Here is a 13,389-nt window from a genome sequence, read left to right as displayed (position 1 = left end):
ACTCCTTCTTGAATATATTTAATGAATTGGCCTCCACTGCCTTCTGTGGTAGAGAATTCCACAGGTTCACCACTCTCTGGGTGAAGAAATTCCTCCTCATCTCTGTCCTAAATGGCTTACTCCTTATCCTTAGACTGTGACCCCTGGTTCTGGACTCCCTGACCATCGGGAACATCCTTCCTGCATCCAGTGTGTCCAGTCCTGTTAGAATTTTATAAGTTTCAATGAGATCCCCTCTCATTCTTCTAAACTCCAGCGAGTATAAGCCCAATCGACCCAATCTCTCCTCATACGTCATTCCTGCCATCCCAGGTATCAGTCTGGTGAATCTTCGCTGCACTCCCTCCATGGCAAGAACATCCTTCCTCAGATAAGGCGGCCAAAACTGCACACAATATTCAAGGTGTGGTCTCACCAAGGCCCTGTACAACTGCAACAAGACATCCTTGTTCTTGTACTCGTACTTGTTCTCGCTACGAAGGCCAACATACCATTTGCCTTCTTAACCACCTGCTGCACCTGCATGCTTACCTTCAGCGATTGGTGCACAAGGACACCCAGGTCTCATTGCACTTCCCCTTCTCCCAATCTATTGCCATTCAGATAATTAGCTGCCTTCCTGTTTTTGACACCAAAGTGGATAACCTCGCATTTATCCACGTTATATTGCACCTGCCATGCTTCTGCCCAATCGCCCAACCTGTCTAAATCATCCTGGAGTTTCTTGGCATCCTCCTCACAGCACACACGCCCACCCAGCTTTGTGTTGTCTGCAAATTTGGAGATATTACATCTAGTTCCCTCGTCCAGATCATTAATATTTATTGTGAATAGCTGGGGCCCAAGAACCGATCCCTGCAATACCCCACTAGTCACTGCCTGCCACTCAGAAAAAGAGCCGTTAATTCCAACTCTTTGCTTCCTGTCTGCCAACCAGTTCTCTATCCAAGTCAATACCTTGCTCCCAATCCCATGTGCCTTAACTTTACACGCTAATCTCTTATGTGGGACCTTATCAAAAGCCTTTTGAAAGTCCAAATACACCACATCCACTGGTTCTCCCTTATCTATTATATCAGTTACATCCTCAAAAAATTCCAGTAGATTAGTCAAGCATGATTTACCTTTTGTAAATCCATGCTGACTTTGTCCGATCCTGTCACTTTCTTTCCAAGTACTCTGCTATTACATCCTTTATAATGGACTCTAGCATTTTCCCCACTACCGATGTCAGGCTTACCGGTCTATAATTCCCCATTTTCTCTCTACCACCTTTTTTGAACAGAGGGGTGACATTAGCTACCCTCCAAACCATGGGTACTGTTCCAGAGTCTATCGAATTTTGGAAGATGATCAGCAATGCATCTGTAATGTATATACCTTTAAGGGGGGAACTATGTTTTACAGCTCATGTATACTGTAGTACCGGCAGTGACCACACCTGTATATAGCACTGAGTAGTAATCTGTACAGATCAGTTGCAGTGTGAGCCACGTTGAGTAAACACCTGTTGTACCATTCTCCGCAGTCTGTGCCTTATTATACACGGACGCAACATTGGCGACGAGGCAGGTTCGAACCTACCTGCAACTCTGCATCACCTCCCGGGAATTCGTTCCTGGAGATCAGTGGATTGGAGGTCAAGGCCAGAGACTCGGGCGTCGACCACGGGCAACCGCCCAGTCATCCAGCAGAGACTCGAGAATTGCGGGGGAGGCTGTCGAGAGCCAGGCTTGGCTTTCCAGTCGAGGTGGTCCAGCGAAACGGGCTGGCAACAGGTAGTGCGCAGACCCTTCCCGGACAGCGGCGGGCTAGAGCCCAACCGAGCGGCACAGCAAAGGGCCGAGCAGCATCGACGGGGGAGAGAGGGCAGAGCGCACAGGGCGCAGCCGGTGTTCAGGGGCCGAGCAGCGTCGGAGAGAGGGAGAGAGAGACGCGCAGAAACCCGCGAGGCGCCGCCATTGCCACGAGGACCGCCGAGAGCGGCATTGGCAGCAGCGCAGGTGAAGCACGCGAAACCTACAGGGTGCCGCCATTGCCACGAGAACCGCCGGGAGCGGCGTTGGCAGCAGCGGGGGAGGAAGGAAAGCCCGGGAGACGCCATTTTAAGCCATTGGGAGACGCCATTTTAAACCACACCCATAATGCCGAAGAGTGGCAGTATCACCGCATTTGACAATGAAGTCGAAGATTGGAGTACATATGTCGAACGAATAGAGGTGTACTGCATGGCAAATGAGGTGTCAGATGACAAGAAAGCGTCGGTATTGTTAAATTTAATGGTGCAAAGACATATGGTTTATTACGAAATCTAGTAACCCCAACGAAGCCAATGGAAAAGAGTTTTGAAGACATAGTAATGATACTAAAGGAACATTTAAACCCCACACCGCTGCTGATAGCAGAAAGATTCAAGTTTCACAAACGGAACCAGCATAAGGATGAAAGCAATGCTGATTATTTAACAGAACTGCGCAAACTATCGAAACACTGCCAGTTTGGAGCGGGACTGGCAGATACCTTAAGGGACAAGTTTGTGTGCGGGCTTCAAAGTGAAGGAACCCAGAAACAGCTTTTATCTGAAAAGGACCTTACACTGGAAAAGGCTTTCAGCATTGCGGTATCATATGAAGCAGCAGCACGGGGCGCTGCAGAGATACAACAGAGACCGCAAGAATATGGCACAAACGAAATGTCATATGGAACAGAGAAGTGCTATCGCTGCGGCAGAACAACACACGACCAGAATGATTGCTGGTTCAAAGACAAAGTGTGCAGACAGTGTGGAAAAGTAGGACACATAGCACGAGTCTGCAGGTCAGGAAAGAAAACCAGCAATAAGAAACCTACCAAAGGAAAGTACAAGAAGGTACATAAGATGACGGAGAATAGTTCAGATGAACAAAAGAGTGATAACGACTCCGAAAGCAGGGAACTGAGTTGTCTGAAACTACATAATGTGATCACAATGGAGGATCACCGAACCATTTGGGTCACTCTCAAGTTAGCAGGAGTCCAGGTAAAGATGGAATTGGACACAGGATCAGCCCTAACAGTCATAAACCGATGGGACTACGAGCGGCTATTCTCACACATACCTTTGAGAGACACAAAAATTATTTTGAAGACGTACACGGGGCAAAAAGTCTACCCCAAAGGAAAAATGAGGGTGACCGTTATATATAACGGTAAGGAAACACCAAAACTAGACCTGTATGTATTGCAAGATGGAGGACCACCATTACTGGGACGTGAATGGATCCGGAAAATACAACTGCATTGGCATTCCATACAGGCACGGACAGTGGCTGACAAAAAGGATCATGACGTCACACCTGGGCGACTGTCAAAGATCCCAACTGATGCGAAAGAAGTGTTCCAGCAAGGACTCGGAACACTAAAGGGCATGACAGAGATGATTAAAATTGAAGAAAACGCAAGCCCCAAATTTTTTAACGCCAGACCGGTGCCTTATGCGATCCGCCCAGCCGTCGAAGCAGAGCTGGAGAGTCTGGAACGTTCAGGTGTACTGTCCAAGGTAGACTGGAGCGAGTGGGCTACACCCATCGTCCCTGTGATGAAAGAGTCGTTGAGCAGCACGCCTGGGGAACCAAGGAAGGTTCGGATCTGTGGGGACCTTAAGGTAACAGTGAACCCGGTCCTTCACACCGTACAATATCCACTTCCGTGGATTGAAGATATTTTCGCCTCGCTATCTGGAGGGAAACGCTTCACTAAGATTGATCTGGCCCAGGCGTATCTGCAAATGGAGGTAGAAGAAGCATCAAAAAAATACCTCACAATCAACACCCATAAAGGTCTCTACCAATACAACCAGCTGGTATTCGGGGTAGCATCAGCTCCAGCTATTTGGCAGAGGGCAATGGAGCAAGTCCTGCAAGGGATCCCAGGGACCCAGTGTTATTTGGACGACATCCTGGTCACGGGCGAAAATGACAGTGATCACCTTGCCAACCTGGAGCAGGTGCTCACTAGATTGCAGGAATATGGGCTCCGAGCTAACCGCCCCAAATGCGAGTTTTTTAGAAAACAGATCTCATATTGTGGCCACGTTATCGATAAAGAGGGGTTACATAAGTCCCCAGAGAAGATTGAGGCAGTAGTCAAGGCTCCAGCACCGGAAAATGTGTCACAACTGAGGTCGTTCCTCGGGCTGGTAAACTACTACCATAAGTTCTTGCCAAATTTGTCTACAATACTACACCCACTGAACACCCTACTGCAAACTGGGGTGCCATGGAAGTGGAGTGACGAATGTAGATGAGCTTTCCAGAAGAGCAAAACACTAATCACATCGAAAGAGGTATTGGCCCATTACAACCCAGCATTACCAATTCGGTTGGCGTGTGATGCGTCACCCTATGGCATTGGAGCGGTGCTGTCGCACAAATTCTCGGACGGCTCAGAGAGGCCAATAGCCTTTGCGTCACGATCACTAACCTCAGCCGAGCGTAACTACGCCCAGATTGACAGGGAGGCCCTCAGCCTAGTGTGGGGAGTGAAAAAGTTCAATCACTATCTGCACAGGCAGAAATTCACCTTGCTGACTGATCACCAGCCTCTTGTCTCCATTTTTAATCCGAAGAAGGGCGTTCCGGTGATGACTGTGCAATGACTACAAAGATGGTTACTTTTTCTGGGGGTGCACCACTATGAGATTGAATATAAGGGCACGAAACAGCATGGAAATGCTGATGGGCTATCACGCCTGCCACTGCCTACTGCGGAGGAAGCACCAGCAGTGGATCCTGTCGAAATATTCCAATAGACTATAGTTGAATACCTACCGGTAATTAACGCTTGTATCGAAAAGGAAACCCGAAATGACCCGACACTGTCTCGGGCATATGATTTGATGGTGAAGGGATGGCCAGCACATGGTGACTCACTGTTGCCAGCATTCTCGACAAGGAGAGAACAGCTGTCAGTGTGCCGGGGGACCTTGATGTGTGGATCCCGAGTGGTAATTCCACCCAAGTTAAGGCATAGAGTGCTCAATGAGCTTCATGAGAGTCACCTGGGAGGGGTAAAAATGAAAAGCCTTGCCAGGGCTTATGTGTGGTGGCCGGGAATCGATAAACAAATCGAGGACCTGACCAAGAGCTGCTCAGGATGCCAGAAAGTCCAAAATGCACCACCACAGGCCCCTCTACACCCATGGGAGTGGCCCTCATCTCCATGGCAACGGGTGCATATTGATTTTGTTGGTCCATTCATGGACTCAATGTTTTTAATAGCCGTGGATGCGCACTCGAAATGGCCTGAGGGCATCAAAATGTCCTCCACCACGGAGAAAACTATTGCAGTCCTACGGACCATTTTTGCCAGGAATGGCTTGCCAGAACAGATTTGCTCCGACAATGGACCACAGTTTGTGTCCGAAGAGTTCCGGAGGTTCTTGAAAAAGAATGGGGTAAGGCATTACACATCCGCCCCATATCATCCAGCCACAAATGGATTGGCTGAGACGTTCGTACAAACCTTTAAGAAGGCAATAAAGGCCATGTACAATGACAACATTCCACTGCAGCACAAGGTGGACAATTTCCTGTTCGCCTACCGGAATGTGACACATGCAGTCACCAACCAGGCCGCAGCCATGATGTTCTTTAACCGAAGGTTAAGATCTTGCCTGGATTTGCTCAGACCAAACGTACGAAGAGATGTTGAGAGTAAGCAATTCCAGCACATCCATGAGAAGCAAACAAGGAGCTTCAATGTAGGGCAACCAGTCTTGGCCCGCGACTACCGAACAGAAAAATGGCAGCCAGGAACGATATGCACACGGCAGGGCCCACTAATGTACACAGTGGACGTTGGGGAGAGCATCGTGAGACGCCATGCTGACCAGATCCTAGAGCCACAGGAACAAGTCAACCCCATGCCTCGCCCATACGTACCTGGTGATGAACCCGACGTACAGGTCGCATCTACCCAAGAAACAGTAGCATCGGAAGCTGATGAACCAACCGACGACAGGGGGCCAGAATCGCCTCCGCACCAAGAGCAAGACACTCGGGAAAGGCGCTATCCAGAAAGGATCAGGAAGCCTCCCCAAAGACTGAATATATAAATAGACTATTTTCAGCTAATGTTGCATGTTAAAAGTATTAATTGTAATTAGTTTGATATTTAATTGTTAAATGAGTGTTATGGTACTGTTAATCTAAAAGGGGAGGAATTGTAATGTATATACCTTTTTAAGGGGGGAACTATCTTTTACAGCTCATGTATACTGCAGTACCGGCAGTGACCACACCTGTATATAGCACTGAGTAGTAATCTGTACAGATCAGTTCCAGTGTGAGCCACGTTGAGTAAACACCTGTTGTACCGTTCTCCGCAGCCTGTGTCTTATTATACACGGACGCAACAGCATCTACTATTTCTAGGGCCACTTCCTTAAGTACCCTAGGATGTAGATTATCAGGCCCTGGGGATTTATCGGCCTTCAATCCCATCAATTTCCCGAACACCATTTCCCTACAAATACTGATTTAATTCAGTTCCTCCCTTTCATTAGACCCTATGTTCCCCGACATCTCTGGGAGGTTGTTTGTGTCCTCCTTTGTGCAGACAGAACCAAAATATGTATTTAAGACCAGGACCAGTGCAAGATAGATTAAGGCGATACTTAGTACAACTAAATCAGGAGGTACAAGCACTAAATAAAGAAGTGAGGAACCAACAACAGATTAAAGATCTAGAAAGGCAGAATGCTGGACTTAAACCAGACGAGTTGCCCAGAATAGGTCAACAAGTAATGACGCAAGTTATCGGAAGAAAGGGAATGGGGCCCGTTGGATGGGGCCATGTACTGTATTAATGACAAGTGATACGTGTGTTTGTCTACAGGAACCGATGGGTATGCGATGGAAGCAATGGACCCAGGTGAAACCATTTAACACTAAAGACCCCCATTCTACCCTCTCCTCTAGGGGAAAGAGCTCGGAACACGACCAGACCTCTGTTTCAATTACAGATAAACATGGATCCAGTCGACCCTTTATTTCAGTGGGTCCGTCTCGGGGAGAAGAAGCTCTCCCGGTTTACCCTTACACCCGAGAACTCATTTTTAAAGTGGAAGCAAGTCATCCTTGGTTCCGAGGGACTGCCTAAGAAGAAAGAAGAAGATATAATTGGAGTAAGACTTCTTTACTCCTGTACTCAAATCCTCTTGTAATGAAGGCCAGCATACCATTTGCCTTCTTAACTGCCTTTCACGACCACCGGACGTCCCAAAGCGCTTTACAGCCAATGAAGTACTTTTGAAGTGTAGTCACTGTTGTAATGTGGGAAATGCGGCAGCCAATTTGCGCACAGCAAGCTCCCTCAAACAGCAATGTGACAATGACCAGATAATGTTTTTTCGTCATGTTGATTGAGGGATAACTATGGGGCATAAAACACTGGGGATAACTTCTTCAAAATAGCACCACGGGATCTTTTACGTCCACCTAAGGGGGCAGACGGGGTCCTCGGTTTAACGGCTCATCCGTAGGACGGCACCTCCTTCATTACTGCCCCTCCGACAGTGCGGCGCTCCCTCAGCACCGCCCCTCCGACAGTGCGGCACTCCCTCAGTATTGCCCCTCCGATGGAGCAGCGCTCCCTCAGCACCGCCCCTCCAATGGAGCAGCGCTCCCTCAGCACCGCCCCTCCGACAGTGCTGCGCTCCCTCAGTACTGACCCTCCGACAGTGCGGCGCTCCCTCAGCACTGCCCCTCCGACAGTGCGGCACTCCCTCAGTACTGCCCCTCCGACAGTGCGGAGCTCCCTCAGTACTGCCCCTCCGACAGTGCGGATCTCCCTCAGTACTGCCCCTCCGACAGTGCGGCGCTCCCTCAGTACTGCCCCTCCGACAGTGCGGCGCTCCCTCAGTACTGCCCCTCTGACAGTGCGGTGCTCCCTCAGTACTGCCCCTCCGACAGGGCCGTGCTCCCTCAGTACTGCCCCTCCGACAGCGCCGCGCTCCCTCAGTACTGCCCCTCCATCAGTGCAGCGCTCCCTCATAACCGCCCCTCCAACAGTGCAGTGCTCCCTCAGTACTGTTATTCCAACAGTGCGGCACTCCCTCAGTACTGCCCCTCCGACAGCGCGGCACTCCCTCAGTACCGCCCCTCTGACAGGGCCACGCCCCCTAAGCACCGCCCCTCCGACAGTGTGGCACTCCTTCGGCACTGCCCCAGCAAGTCAGCCTAGGTTTATGCGCTCAAGTCCCTGGAGTGGGGCCTATGAACCCACAATTTTCTGACTCAGAGACAAGGGTGCTCCCAACTGAGCCACTGGCTGGCTCGCAAGGTCTTTCAGATCCTTGCTAAAGTGCGGTGGCCGGAGGAATTGTCACCGACCCTTTAATCAGAAGAACACACGGGAGGGGGGAGGGAGTCACTTTAAATGTGGAGGTGGTGGGTGTCCCTTTAAATGTGGAGTGGGTGGGTGTCAATTTAAATGTGGAGAGGCAGGGCTGCTCATTCGGCCCCCTCCCCACAAATGCGAGGTTATCCACTTTGGTGGCAAAAACAGGAAGGCAGATTATTAGCTGAATGGTAATAGATTGGGAGAAGGGGAAGTGCAACGAGACCTGGGTGTCCTTGTGCACCAGTCGCTGAAGGTAAGCATGCAGGTGCAGCAGACGGTTAAGAAGGCAAATGGTATGTTGGCCTTCATAGCGTGAGGATTCGAGTACAGGAGCAAGGATGTCTTGCTGCAGTTGTACAGGGCCTTGGTGAGACCACACCTTGAGTATTGTGTGCAGTTTTGGTCGCCTTATCTGAGGAAGGATGTCCTTGTCATGGAGGGAGTGCAGTGAAGATTCACCAGACTGATACCTGGGATGGCAGGAATGACGTATAAGGAGAGATTGGGTCGACTGGGTTTATTCTCGCTGGAGTTTAGAAGAATGAGAGGGGATCTCATTGAAACGTATAAAATTCTAACAGGACTACACAGACTAGATGCAGGAAGGATGTTCCCGATGGTCATGGATTCCAGAACCAGGGGTCGCACAGAAACATTGAAGATTGGAGCAGGAGTAGGCCATTCGGCCCCTCGAGCCTGCTCCGCCATTCAGTGAGATCATGGCTGATCATCCAAATTCAGTACCCTGTTCCTGCCTGCTCTCCATATCCCTTGATCCCTTTAGCCTTAAGAAATATATCTAACTCCTTCTTGAATATATTTAATGAATTGGCCTCAACTGCCTTGTGTGGTAGAGGATTCCACAGGTTCACTATTCTCAGGGTGAAGAAATTCCTCCTCATCTCTGTCCTTAATGGCTTACCCCTTATCCTTAGACTTAGAGATGAGGAGGAATTACTTCACCCAGGGAGTGGTGAACCTGTGGAATTCTCTACCATAGAAGGCAGTAGAGGCCAATTCATTAAATATATTCAAGAAGGAGTTAAATATATTTCTTAAGGCTAAAGGGATATGGGGAGAAAGCAGGGACAGGGTACTGAGTTTGGATGATCAGCCATGATCTCACTGAATGGTGGAGCAAGCTCGAAGGGCCAAATGGCCGACTCCTGTTCCTACCTTCTATGTTTCTTCTTTGTTTAATCTGAAGAACACACGAGAGGGGGGGGAAGAGAGTCCCTTTTAATGTGGAGGAAGTGGGTGTCCCTTTAAATGTGGATGGGGGAGTCCCTTGAAATGTGGAGGAAGCGGGTGTCCCTTTGAATGTGGAGGGGGTGGGTGTCCCTTTAAATGTGGAGGGGGTGGGTGTCCCTTTAAATGTGGAGAGGCGGGTCATTCTGCCCCTCGCCACAAAACCAGACTGCCAGTGCGCCTGCCCGGGGCCTCCGGGGAAACAGACGGAAGGCCAGGCCTGGGGAAGAGGCGGAATCAGCGGCCGGGGTAAAGTAAAGTGTTGGGAAATCGATTTAAATCGAGGTGAGGGGGGAGCGGAGAGCGAGATTAGAAAGTAAAATACGAGAAAAATCAAACCTGAATGTCGGGCGGGACTTACCGCGGACGCCGAACGGAGCGGATTGAACCACGTGGGGTGGCGGAGTGAGCCGGAGCAATGTGATTCTGACTGACGGGAGCGCTGACCAATAGGAAGAGGACTGAGCTGGGACGACTCAACTTGGGGGGCTTGGTCCTCCAACCAATGGCGGCACGGCTAGGGGGCGGGACCTTCCTCTCCGGCGCTGAGGCTGGGGCCCGCTTGTGACGTCATCACAGGAAGAGGCTGAATCAGGTGGATGGAGGCCGGCCCGGCCTGTGACTGACGGGAGCTCTGACCAATTGGACGGGGGCTGAGGTGGGAGGACTGAACTGGGCGGCCTGGTCCTCCAACCAATGGCGGCGCTGCAAGGGGCGGGGCGGAGCCTCCTCTCCAGCTCAGGTGCGCTGGGTCCGATTGTGACGCGCTGTCCCCAGGTGAGAGCAGCTCAGTCAGCACAGAGCTGGGGCTGGAATCTGGGAGAGTGGCCGCAGGCAGCGGGCCTGGCAAAGGGGCACAAGCTTCACAATACAAGCTTCTTTCAAATGCAAAATTGTTTCCTACACACAGCCTTGGTCACTGCAAAAAAAACTGTTTTAACAATTCGTCATAACTCCCCTGCTTTAGAAGAGGCGTAGAGTGCAAAAGCAAGGAAGTTGTGATGAAACTGTGTAAAAGACTGGAGTCAGCTGTGGCTCAGTGGATAGCAGAGTCAGAAGGCTGTGGGTTCAAATCCCGCTCCAGGGACTTGAGCACATAAAGCGAGGCTGACACTTCAGTGCTGAGGGAGCGCGGCACTGTCGGAGGGGCAGTGCTGAGGGAGCGCCGCACTGTCGGAGGGACAGTACTGAGGGAGCTCCGCACTGTCGGAGGGGCAGTACTGAGGGAGCTCCGTACTGTCGGAGGGGCAGTGCTGAGGGAGCGCCGCACTGTCGGAGGGGCAGCACTGAGGAAGCGCCGCACTGTCGGAGGGGCAGTGCTGAGGGAGCGCCGCACTGTCGGAGGGACAGTGCTGAGGGGGCGCCGCACTGTCGGAGGGACAGTGCTGAGGGAGCGCCACACTGTCGGAGGGGCAGTGCTGAGGGAGCGCCGCACTGTCGGAGGGGCTGTAATGAAGGAGCGCTGCAGTGTCGGAGGTGCCGTCCTATGGCTGAGACGTTAAACCGAGGCCCCCGTCTGCCCCCTCAGGTGGATGTAAAAGATCCCGTGGTGCTATTTCGAAGAAGTTATCCCTGGTGTTTTATGCCCCATAGTTATCCCTCAATCAACATGATGAAAAAACATTATCTGGTCATTATCACATTGCTGTTTGTGGGAGCTTGCTGTGCGCAAATTGGCTGCCGCGTTTCCCACATTACAACAGTGACTACACTTCAAAAGTACTTCATTGACTGTAAAGCGCTGTGGGATGTCCGGTAGTCGTGAAAGGCAGTTAAGAAGGCAAATGGTATGCTGGCCTTCATTACAAGAGGATTTGAGTACAGGAGTAAAGAAGTCTTACTCCAATTATATCTTCTTCTTTCTTCTTAGGCAGTTCCTTGGAACTGAGGATGACTTGCTTCCACATTAAAAATGAGTTCTCGGGTGTAAGGGTAAACCGGGAGAGCTTCTTCTCCCTGAGACGGACCCTCTGATATAAAGGGTCGACTGGATCCATGTTTATCTGTAATTTAAACAGAGGTCTGGTCATTTTCTGAGCTCTTTCCCCTAGAGGAGAGGGTAGAATGGGGGTCTTTAGTGTTAAATGGTTTCACCTGGGTCCATTGCTTCCATCGCATACCCATCGGTTCCTGTAGACAAACACACGTATCACTTGTCATTAATACAGTGCATGGCCCCATCCAACGGGCCCCATTCCCTTTCTTCCGATAACTTGCGTCATTACTTGTTGACCTATTCTGGGCAACTCGTCTGGTTTAAGTCCAGCATTCTGCCTTTCTAGATCTATAATCTGTTGTTGGTTCCTTACTTCTTTATTTAGTGCTTGTACCTCCTGACTTAGTTGTACTAAGTATCGCCTTAATCTATCTTGTACTGGTCCTGGTTCTCCCACCCCTCCAGCCAAATCCTCTGGTAGTCTCATAGCTCGTCCTGTCATTAATTCATAGGGGATCAGTCCGGTTTTTCGTCCTGGGGTGGCTCGCAGCCTCATTAGCATGCTGGGTAATAATTCCGACCATCCCTTCCCTGTTTCTTGGATGGCTTTTGTCAGCGTGTTTGTCAGTGTCTTATTCATTCTTTCTACCATCCCCGAGCTCTGGGGGTGATATGGTATGTGGTATTTTTGTGTCACATGTAGCAGCTTACAGATTTCTTTCATTATTTTGCCGGTGAAATGAGTGCCGTTGTCTGAGTCAATTTGCAGAGGCACTCCCCAATGGGGTATAACCTCGGTAGCCAATATTAGTGCAACTGTTTTTGCAGAGCAGTCTTAGGTGGCAAAGGCTTCCACCCACCTGGTAAATTGGTCAATTATTACCAGGCAATATTTCTTCCCCCGGTCCTGCGCTAGGGGGCCGGTAAAGTCAATTTGTAAGTTTTCCCAGGGTCCTTGGGGCCTGGGTTGGTTTGCTACTCTAACTCTACATCTCTGTCCTACATTATTCTTGCACTTATTATACAGCGGTGGCAATATTTCACTACTTCCCGACCCATCTTTGGCCACCACCAGTACTGTGTCAGTAGGTGCAACATGTTGCTTCTGCCAGTATGTGTTACACCATGGTTTAGCGCCATCAGTTGTTGTCTACAACATTCCGGTGCCACCACCTGCTTACGTCGGCCCCATTTCCAAATTCCATCTTGTAAATGCGCGCCAGCTTGTCTCCATTTCTCCTTTTCCTCTTTACTAGTATTTTCTTGTAGTTCCATTACATTCACTTCCTGTACCCCACTGACTATCATGACCATATTTATTTCATTTTTGAAAGCGTCCTCTGGTTGCATTTCTTCCGCAGCTAGTTTTGCGGCTTGATCTGCATACCTATTCCCCATAGAGGCCTGGTCCTGGGGTTCGTAGAAACATAGAAGATAGGAGCAGGAGTAGGCCATTTGGCCCCTCGAGCCTGCTCCGCCATTCAACGAGATCATGGCTGATCATCCAAATTCAGTACCCTGTCCCTGCCTTCTCCCCATAACCCTTGATCTATTTAGCCTTAAGAAATATATCCAACTCCTTCTTGAATATATTTAATGAATTGGCCTCCACTGCCTTCTGTGGTAGAGAATTCCACAGGTTCACCACTCTCTGGGTGAAGAAATTCCTCCTCATCCCTGTCCTAAATGGCTTACTCCTTATCCTTAGACTGTGACCCCTGGTTCTGGACTCCCCGGCCATCGGGAACATCCTTCCTGCATCTAGTCTGTCTAGTCCTGTTAGAATTTTATAAGTTTCAATGAGATCCCCTCTCATTCTTCTA

At 50.0% G+C, this 13,389-nt stretch overlaps 1 pseudogene; it reads right to left on the bottom strand.

Annotated features, from left to right (window-relative positions):
* The window catches only part of LOC147119002 (uncharacterized), a 69,552-nt pseudogene that overhangs the window by 21,689 nt on the left and 34,474 nt on the right, over positions 1–13,389 (bottom strand).

This window comes from Somniosus microcephalus, chromosome 4 (assembly GCF_052327205.1).
Source record: "Somniosus microcephalus isolate GS21.2 chromosome 4, FLI_Smic_1.0, whole genome shotgun sequence".
Lineage (NCBI taxonomy): Eukaryota > Metazoa > Chordata > Chondrichthyes > Squaliformes > Somniosidae > Somniosus > Somniosus microcephalus.
Note: the sequence above shows the minus strand (reverse complement) of the source record. Positions and strands in the feature narration are given on the sequence as shown.